Source organism: Taeniopygia guttata, chromosome 25, assembly GCF_048771995.1.
Source record: "Taeniopygia guttata chromosome 25, bTaeGut7.mat, whole genome shotgun sequence".
In the NCBI taxonomy this organism is placed as follows: domain Eukaryota; kingdom Metazoa; phylum Chordata; class Aves; order Passeriformes; family Estrildidae; genus Taeniopygia; species Taeniopygia guttata.
Window position 1 is genome coordinate 5350628 of NC_133050.1, and position 9530 is coordinate 5360157.

Sequence of the window (9530 nt, forward strand, 5' to 3'; positions counted from 1 at the left end):
TTTCCTAAACTAGGGAAGGTTTGGAGAGCAGAAGGGACCATCTTGATAAAAAACCCAAATCTTGAGCTCAGGGTCTGCCCGTGGGGGAATGGGCATGGCTGTGAGGCCCGAAGCTCTCACCTGGTTTAGTGGCCTGGCAGTCTGAGGCTGCTGCTGCTCTGACAGGAGTGGGGCTGAGGGGCTTTGTCCTGCCTGTGCTGGCAGGGGACACAGGGATGTAACTCAGGGCAGCAGGGCTGTTTGCTGAGCTCCTGCTGCTGGCTGGTGTCACCACCAAAACCTGGAGTCGAGGGACCATCAGCTGAGGGACTGTCAGAATTTAAAAAAAAGTTCTTTTACAGAATTAGACCTTGCCCATAAACACGATGACTTTGAACATTGCTGGCCTGTATTATGGTGCCTCCAGGGTCTTGTGTTCCTCCAGCAGCTGGGTGCTGAGGATGGGCACTGTGCAAGCTGGTCCTGGACAGCAAACTCCTCTCTTTGCTCATCAGAGTCCCCTTCAGCACAGAGCTCCACCTGGATCTGATCTCCCAGTGTGTCTCCATCCTCTTTCCTAGCTATGACCAATCTGATTTATAGTAAAAGAGACTGTAAAGGCAAACAGGATATTTTGGAGCCTGATTCCAAATTCCTCCAAACGCTTCAACTGCCCTGAGTAGTTACTTGGGTGCTCTGAGGATATCTGTAATTCTCTTTTGATAAAATGAAAATAAAGAGAGAATTCTTGCACACCAACAAGGATGTTCACATGTTACCCCATTTGCTCTTCCTAATTGCACTGTGTTGTAGAAGCTGGATTTTTAGGCAAAGTAAGTAAATTATAAGCAGAATTATAAATCCCTTATGTTTCCTTTTTCTTCGGGAATATACTCTTTCTTTGTAACAGCATCCCTCCCATTGGCAGTGGACAGCTCACTGTTCAGGAAGAAGCAGCTTGCAAAACTGAAGTTGGCATTTCTCCCCTTGATGGGCTTCTCTCTAAATCACAGTAGTTAATTCAACTGCAGACTATCAGCAGTGGGCCCCAGATCTGGGAAAGCCTCTGTCATGGTGAGACTTCCCTGCTGCTTGCTGTTCTTTTCACCAGGGAGTGTTTAGATTCAGGAATTACTTGTCAAATTATTTGGCTACTTAGAGGATGAAGAATGAGAACACTTCTGCTTCAGTCCCTGCTTCCTGCCCTGAAAAGTTTCACAGTGACCATTGCTGCCACTGCCCTGAGCCTGTTTCTCACTGAAATCTGGGCTCTGGCAACAGGAAGATGTGTGTGTTACGGAAATCAGCATTGCTGCCACTCTCATTGCTCTGGGACAAAGCCTAATGCAACTTTCACCTTTCCACACCAATTTAACCCTATAAATCCCCAGATTAATAATTTTTAAAAATTGAGTTGCATTTCTTAATGAAAACCATGTTACTGATCTGTTGTTGATGGCTCTTGGGAACAAACCTTGTGTTTTATTTCATGTTTCACCATCTGCACAGGAGACAGGAGGACGCTGAAGGTGAAGCTGTATGCGGTGGCTTTGTAAGTTTATGACACCAAAGTGTATTTATCTGACGGGAATATGTGTTTACTTAACAACGAGCAGCTGCCAAATGGAGTGCTGTGGGTAATTGTGCTACAGATTTTAGCACTAATAAGGAAATAAGAGAGTAGGAAGGAACTTAACCCTCGGTGTGATGTTATCTCAGTCTCTCCCTCACATACAATTCTATTCCCATATATTCACCAAAAATCCTCTGTGTGACAAACCACGACAGAAATGAAAACTTCTGGGAGTATTTTTGGAAAGTGCACTGGGTTTTCCTTGGAAGGAAATACACTGTCCACTGATTCTGCTAATTCACAGAACCTGAGAATAACTCAACACTGTAAAACAGAATTGCTTTCTGTTCTGCAGGTAATAGGCAAAGGTGGTAGGAATTTTCTTCAGTTTTTTTCTCTAGTCCCTCAGGTCATATAATAACAGTCTTGTTCACATCAGTGTGAAACAAACTGCTCTGTGCTTCAGGTTATGCCATATTCCATAGAGTACAAACACTCAGAGACTGCTTGGGGCTTAAAGATCAACCCATTCCACCCCTTTGCCATGGGCAGGGACACCTTCCAATAGAGCAGGTTGTTTCAAGTCCCTGAACACTTCAAGGGTGGGGTAGTCACAGTTCTCTGGGCAACCTGTACCAGGGCCTCACCAGCCTCACAGGGAAAAACTTCTTCCCAATATCCCATCTGACCCTGCCCTCTGGCCTTGGGAAGCCATTCCCCCTTGTCCTGGCACTCTAGGCACTAATCCAAAGTCCCTCTCCAGCTTTTTTGGAGCCCCTTTAGGCCCTGGAAGGGGCTCTAAGGTCTCCCCAGAGCCCCCTCTTCTCCAGGGGAGCACCCCCAGCTCTCCCAGCCTGGCTCCAGGGCAGAGGGGCTCCAGCCCTCAGAACATCTCCGTGGCCTCTGGACTCTCTCCAGCAGCTCCTCGTCCTCCCTGTGCTGAGGCCCCAGAGCTGGAGGCAGCTCTGCAGGGGAGGGTCTCACCTGGGGCAGAATCCCCCCCTTTACCTGCTGCCCTGCTGGGGGATCAGCCCAGCACAGTGCTGGCTTTCTCCATAAGCTTTCCATGGACAATTCCCTCTGCAGCTCCTGCAGCTGTGAGCTGACTCCGAGAGGTCTCAGAAATGTGAGAAATCAGACACTTGGATAGAAGGGGCAAGGAAAATGTCCTTCCAGCAGCAACTCAAGCTTTGCTCTGACACTGGAGCAGTGGCAGCTCCCACACAAGCCATGTGCAGCACGGCCTCTCCTTACCTGACCAGGTGCAGGTTCCTGCTGCTCTTGCTCTGTGCCAGGCAGTGCTCCGGCAAATGATTTTCTGACCAAGTTTTCAAGTGAAGGTGTCCTGGGACCACTCCCCAACAGTGAATTAGTTGTAGTTTCTGAAGCTGATGAAGCTGCTGAGCAAGCTGTTCTGTGCCAACAGGCCTCAGCACCTGACAATGTAAATTAAATGTGTTCAGGAATTACGAATGTAGTCAGACTCTTGTCTCTAATTTTGTACAAAGCAAGACATTATGGAGGCAATGCAGCGTGACAGAGAGACAGTTTGATTACCAAAAAGAGAAACAGAGGTTTGATATATGGCTTTTTAAGCTTGCTTATTTAAGTCCTAAGCAATTGATAGAAATCTCTGCTGTATTTCAGGCCTGTTTAGGCTCATATCAAGTGTCTAATTCTGGTGAGGCTGTCCATGCTTCAGCAGGGGTAGAGTTAATTTTGTCTAGTTCTGTTGCCTGTCATTGGCTAACAGTTCAAAGCATGAGCTTTCTCCCTTTGATGGTAAAGATTGCTCCCTTTTCCCCTAGCTTTAGCATGGGTCTGCAGTTCAGCCCCCTGTGCCAGGCACCTGAGAACAGGACATAATGATTTACCTTCCCATCTCTTCCCAGCTCTGTCACTTGGTGTCCCTGCATTTCCACACCATTCCTTGGAAGCCTTGTGTCGATATACACTTCAGGTGCATCAATAAAACTTCTCTTAACATACACATAATATTAATCTCTTAATTGTGAAACTCAACCATAGCATTACCTATCTATAACACTGATGTTGTTGTTTGTTTGCCTTGTTATTCACATATATACTAGTGAAGAACTGTTATTCCTCTTTCCATATCTTTGCCTGAAAGCCCTTTGATTTCAAAGTTATAATAATGTGGAGGGAAGGGAGTCATATTCTGCATTCCAAGGCAGGTTCCTGCCTTCCTCATCAGACACCTGTCTTTCAAATCAAGACAATCATTTAGAACAAATTTTCATTGAAGTTTCCACTTTTACCCACTATTATCTTAACTTAGCTGTCAATATGAAAATTCTTTTGTATTTCCTCACCCTAATATTTTATTTAAAACATTAATTAGTTGACAAATTTCTTCAGAATTGCTTTACTTTGAAAAATCTTCTAAATAAACTCTTTACTTTGAAAAATAGCAGCTGTTTCAAATCAGCAATTCGTTAAAATAACCCCACCTCATTGGTTAATTACAGGGGACTTTGCTTAAAAAACATACCCAACAACAACAAAAAACCAAACAAAAAGTCCCGATACCTTCACAGCCAATTTTGTGAAGCAGATGCTTTAGGAAAGGACATGCATTGCTGGCTGCATAGTACTGGCAGGATTTCTTTTTAATGTTTCTTTAAATAATATCATGTTGTCACTGGACTGCCTTGGTAACCAGGACATTTTGGAGGGGAGGGCAGGCTTGTTACTGTGCCAACATCTGACCTCCAATCAAGACCTAAGAAAGTGATCTCCACCAATGCAGCACAAAGAAGGAGTTGACTGACAGATTTTCAGAGGCTCCAGGGTTATAAACAGCTCCCAGCACTGTAATTTTTCATTATTCAGTCTTTTGTCGTGTTTTGTAAAGGTTTAATAAACCTTTGAAATTTTAAAAGTGAGCGTTGTTTCTCCCATGGGAATGAGCCTAATGCAAAAAACCCCAGAGGCACCTGGTTAAGTGGCATGGGATGCGGTAGGTTGTGTGCAGTACAAGCCTTACCTGTAAATATTGTGTTTTAGAAAGTTCCTGGGCAAGCTGGGTGTGAAAAATGCTGTTGGTTAATGTGCCAGCTCTATCTGCAATCCCTGTGGATGGAAGTGTGTACCCAAGTGTTTCTGTGCTGCTTATGTGTAGCAGAGGGGGAGAAGAGAGGGAGAAGCAGCATTGAATGTGTATATGAGGGGTGACATTGTGGTGCATGGATAAAAATTAATCTGAGGTGCTCCTGTGGGACCCCATGGCTTTAGGCTATGATAGATGAGTAATGCAATGACTGACTCTCACAATCAACAGACAGGTATCATGTATATATGTTAAGAAAAGGTTTCTAGATTCATAGTTATGTTTTACCCATTGTGAGGTTATCAGGGAGTGGCCTGGGTTTGGGACATTTGGGAGGGTCGGCTTGTCACTATGGCAGCACCTGACCTCCAATCAAGATTTAAAGAAGTAAAACTCCACCACTGGACAGCAAAGAAGTCGATGGACAGAACTTTGGGAGGGGCTAAAAGGTTGAAAGGTGAAACCTCCATTGTGTGGGTGAGCACATGGTGGGGAAAATCCTTTATTTACGGCTCCTGGCGATGTCATATTTTCTCTATTCAGTCTAATGTTGTATTTTTGATAAGGTTTAATAAACCTTTCTGAATTTTTCGAAGTGAGTAGCATCTCTCACAAGGCCCTCTGAAGCCACCAGTACCACCACTGTGGATTTGATGTGTTTGCATCATGCTCTGATCCTTGAGAACGGTCCAGATGTGACAGTGCAGTAACAAGGTGGGGCTGTGGAAGAGCTGGACTGGTCAGGACCCTGCCCTGGGCTGGGGACACCCTGCGAGGACACAGCCTCCCACAAGAATCCATCCCACTGGGGACAGACAAGGGATAGGGCAAGGGACAACCTCTGTCCCCAGAGTGGGGCAGGTGGGACAAGTAGCCCCAGTGCTTCTTGTGAGAGATGGCTGCTCATTTAAAAAATGTTAAAGGTCTATTAAACCTTAACAAAAACACAACAAAAGGATTAAATAAGGAAAAACAGACCTGGGAACCTTACTTATGGCTGCCTACCATGTGGCTGGTTCATCTTCAAAATGGATGCTTTGCCTTTTATATCTCTCGCCCCTCCTAGAGCCTTGTCAGTCTACTCCTTCCTTGCTGTCCAGTGAAAGAGGTCATTTTCTTCAATTCTGATTGGAGCTCAGGTGTTTCCATAGTTACAAGCCAACCTTCCCAAATACCCGGATTACCAAACCACCCCATGATAACCCGTGCTGGGGGGGAAACACATTGCAAGAACATAACTCTACACTGCAGTAACATTATTACACATAACATCCCATGTGCCTCACCTGAGCATCCTCTGGAATTCCTGATGGTCCTGCTCCACCTGCATGGCCAAGTACTGCTCCTTCTGGGCCACCTGCTCCAGCCGGTCCTGCTTCAGCTGCTGCTCCAGCTCAGCCTTCTTCCTTCTTTTAACATACATGTAATGTTTACCCCTTAATTGTGAGAGCCAATCATGTACTCATGTATAACATTCTCCAACTCTGCCCTGTCCTCCTGGCTCCTTCCTCACAGCCACAAGGCAAGGGAAGAATGGAAAACACTGTCTGCTCCAGAAACATCTGTTATTGGAAAAATCAGTCACTGAAACTGAGCCGCCAAGTTACTGGGAAATTGGAACTGGTTCCTCTTGGCCCTCAGAGCATCCTGCCCAAACAGGGGACAGTGCTGGGCTCCCCTCAGGGGCACCTATGGAAGCCCTTGGCCGTGGCTTTGGCTCTGCCAGCACCGCTCCAGGACATCCCCTGGCTCCAGGGGCTGGTCCTGCAGACCCCCCACATCCAGGGGCGCTGCCCCTTTGCCATTCTCGGGACAGGGACCGTGGCACAGTGTCCTAGATTGCAAGGAAAGATGTATTCCATTTGCCATCTGTTAGAGGTGTGGCAGTTATCTCCTGTTAATTGGGCAGTTTTCTTTATCTCTTCCACAAACCAATCCTCCCCCAGGAGAGACATCTGCTGTTAATGCCCTATTGAACGTTACTGGTGACTGATAAAAGTTACAGCATGGCATTGTGAAATGCTCTGCCCAGAGGGAGGAGCCAAGCATTCCTAACTGGATATAATCTGAGTTTTTGGGACAATAGACTCAGCCTTTTCCACTGGATTCCCAAGAGGAACAGCTGGGTTTTTCCACTGGATCTTCAAAGGAGAATACACCCTTCTACAGGATCACTTCTCCCTCCGACAGAACCACATCTGCCACTCCAGCAGGACTGCAGCCATTCCAGTTTGGACTGCTACCAACATCCTGATGAATAGGGTGTCAGGTTGTATTCTGACTGTCAGTAGTTCTTCTTTTGTATTATTGCATGTATTTTGTTTTCTTTTTTTCCCTTTTCCTAATAAATTGTATTTCTGACTTAGAGTCTCTCACTGGTTTTGCTCTCAACCCAGAACACAGGGGAGCATGTCAGTGTATCTGCAGGGATCCCAGAAATCAGCCACTTACCACCACTGGGGCACCCTCCTGAGCCAGGTACGTGATGGTGGCAGAGGTGAAGTTGAAGATGAAGTGAAGCAATATGTGGAATAAATAAATAGACTCCAGGACTTGGTATGAAGTGAAGTTATGAAGTGGGTATGTATTGTCAGCACTCGGCACAAGTGAGATCGTTCTCCAAGACTTGTGCCCCGAGCCTCAGTCTGACCCACTGCTTTATTCACAAAGGTGTTCCACATGTCATAAATTACACAACTTTTCTATGCATATTCAACCCCTGGCCCAGCCTGTCCTTGCCTCTCATGCTAAATAGGTTCACGCCCTTCTGGGCATGCATGGTTTGCTGTGGTGGTCCTGCGGGGGACTCTGGTGGTCTCTTGAGGCTGAAGATCGTGGTCTTCTTCATGGCTGAACTTTTGAACTCTTCTGTGCATGTGCTTTTGGTCTTTTGGTGCTTATCTGAGTACTGTCAGTCTTGGTGGCTTAGGTGAATTATTAAAGAAATATGGATATTGATCTAGTATCGATATCCAACTGTGATGGATGAAAACTCTCTAACAGTTTAAAGTTAGAAAGTGTATGTTTATTTGCCGGGCAGAGTGCGGGATAGCTCCCAAATACACACCGCACCTTCCAGGTGATTACAGAGTCCTTTTATCCATGCAAGTATTGAATACCCAAAATACAAATACATATTCATCATTTTGGTACATCCCATTCCTTGCTTTGTATGCTAATAATTTCAAAAGCTATTAATCATGTGTGGTTTGTTCCTTGAAATGGGTCGGTGTCCCTTTCATGGGGATGGGTCCCAAAATGAGGAAGTAAATGAAGTCTTCCTCGTTCTGACCTTTCTACCTTTTCAATGCAAGTATGACAAATGAACTCTTGGTAGAACTCCCATTCCTTGTCTTCAATTGGTTTCAGAACAGAGGAGGCCCACAATTGTCTTATGTTCCTAAAAGCTATTTATCAGTTTCTATATTCTTCATTATAAAAACTAAACATTGTGTTGACAAGCAATCAATTATTAGTTAACTGTGGATAGTCTCAGTTCAGTCAGAGAGAAAATGGAAACCAGGCAGAAGCCTGGGAAATAGTTGGGAAAGAATGTAAATAATAATAAATAATTTTGTTAAGTGAACTCCAAAAATCTCTGTTTCAAAGTACCCAGCCTTGAGAGGCCAAAGAACCATGGTGTGGGACACGTTGCTCGCTCTGGGAGCTGGACCTTAAGGAACATTGCTGTATTTCATCCCAGGAAGAAAAGCGAGGAGATGGGAATGAGTAGACTGGAACTGAATCAGCTGTTCCTCCACATAACCAAACCCAATATGTAAAATTACAGAATCTCATTAGTGTCATGAGAGTCCAATATAACATCAACATCATCATTAGTGATTCTTTTAGCAATGCTGCACTCAGCACGCCTGTGTCTGCCTTTAAAAAATATAAAATAACTAAAAAAAAACCACATCACCGAACCATAGGCTGGGCTTGTCTCTCCCACCCCACCCTTCCACGGGCTTTGCTGGCTGTTCTCAGTTTCCAAAGGGTGACACAAACACCTGTCCTGGGCCTGAGAAACTCAGAGCTTTTTATAAAGAAGAGACTCGACTTTCTCTGCAAAGCACCTTCCTCGTGTTGACTGTCAGAGGTTAATGCATCCAATCTACACCTTCTCTATATTTTCCTTTCTTCCTGCCAGCTGCTGCCACACTGGGAACTAGAAGGGACCAGTAACTGTGAGAGGGGAAGACGAAGCTTTGTGGTAGGGCAGAGTGATTTGAGAGAGAAAACCAAGTAGAGGTGGAAGCTTTTCTGGGCACTGCTACCGTAAAAGGGCAAACGGGGCTGGTGCTCTGTAATTATCACTGAAGAACTGGATGGGCCAGAAATCGAAAGACAATGTGGGGGCAACGGCGTTGCCTGAGAGACAAATGGGGTAATTAAGAAACAAAAGATGTAGCTAGGTCGCAACATTCCATTGGAATGGTCCAGAAAAAAAAAGGTGAAGGAGGTTTGGCTGGGTTTGTGGGTTTGTAATGAGCCGTTTTCCTCTTTCCTTGCGGCCTGAAAGGAATGAGGAGTTTGTCCTTACAAACAAACTGTGGGTCTGCTGGTAGGTAAGATAAAAGAAACAACGGGAAGGATTCCACCGTTTGGTGAATGGGAGAGATTTGTCTTTACAAACAAACTGTAGGTCTGCCGATAAATAAAACTGGATACTGAGAGATTAAAGAAACCACTATAAATTCCATAGGAATTCCAGTGATTGATACGAGGAAAAGACAAAGAGGCGGGGGTGGGGTTTACCTCAGAAAGGCGTTTCAGGAAGTCTGTCCCTCTCAAGTACCTCAGGAAATGCGGCCGGGAAATTAGGATAAAAAGGAGGCTGCGTTCTGCAGCAATTTGAGAGACCCATGGAAGATACCCACGCCCTCTCCCTTTATCCGACTAAAGTTA

At 45.3% G+C, this 9530-nt stretch overlaps 1 long non-coding RNA gene across 1 annotated transcript; it reads left to right on the top strand.

The window, feature by feature from the left end:
- The first annotated feature begins 1052 nt into the window (after nucleotides 1–1052).
- On the top strand, nucleotides 1053–6987 carry LOC140680611 (uncharacterized). The gene is made up of 2 exons (XR_012051969.1): nucleotides 1053–1531; nucleotides 6138–6987. It is a non-coding gene; the product is annotated as an uncharacterized lncRNA (long non-coding RNA).
- Nucleotides 6988–9530: the final 2543 nt, after the last annotated feature.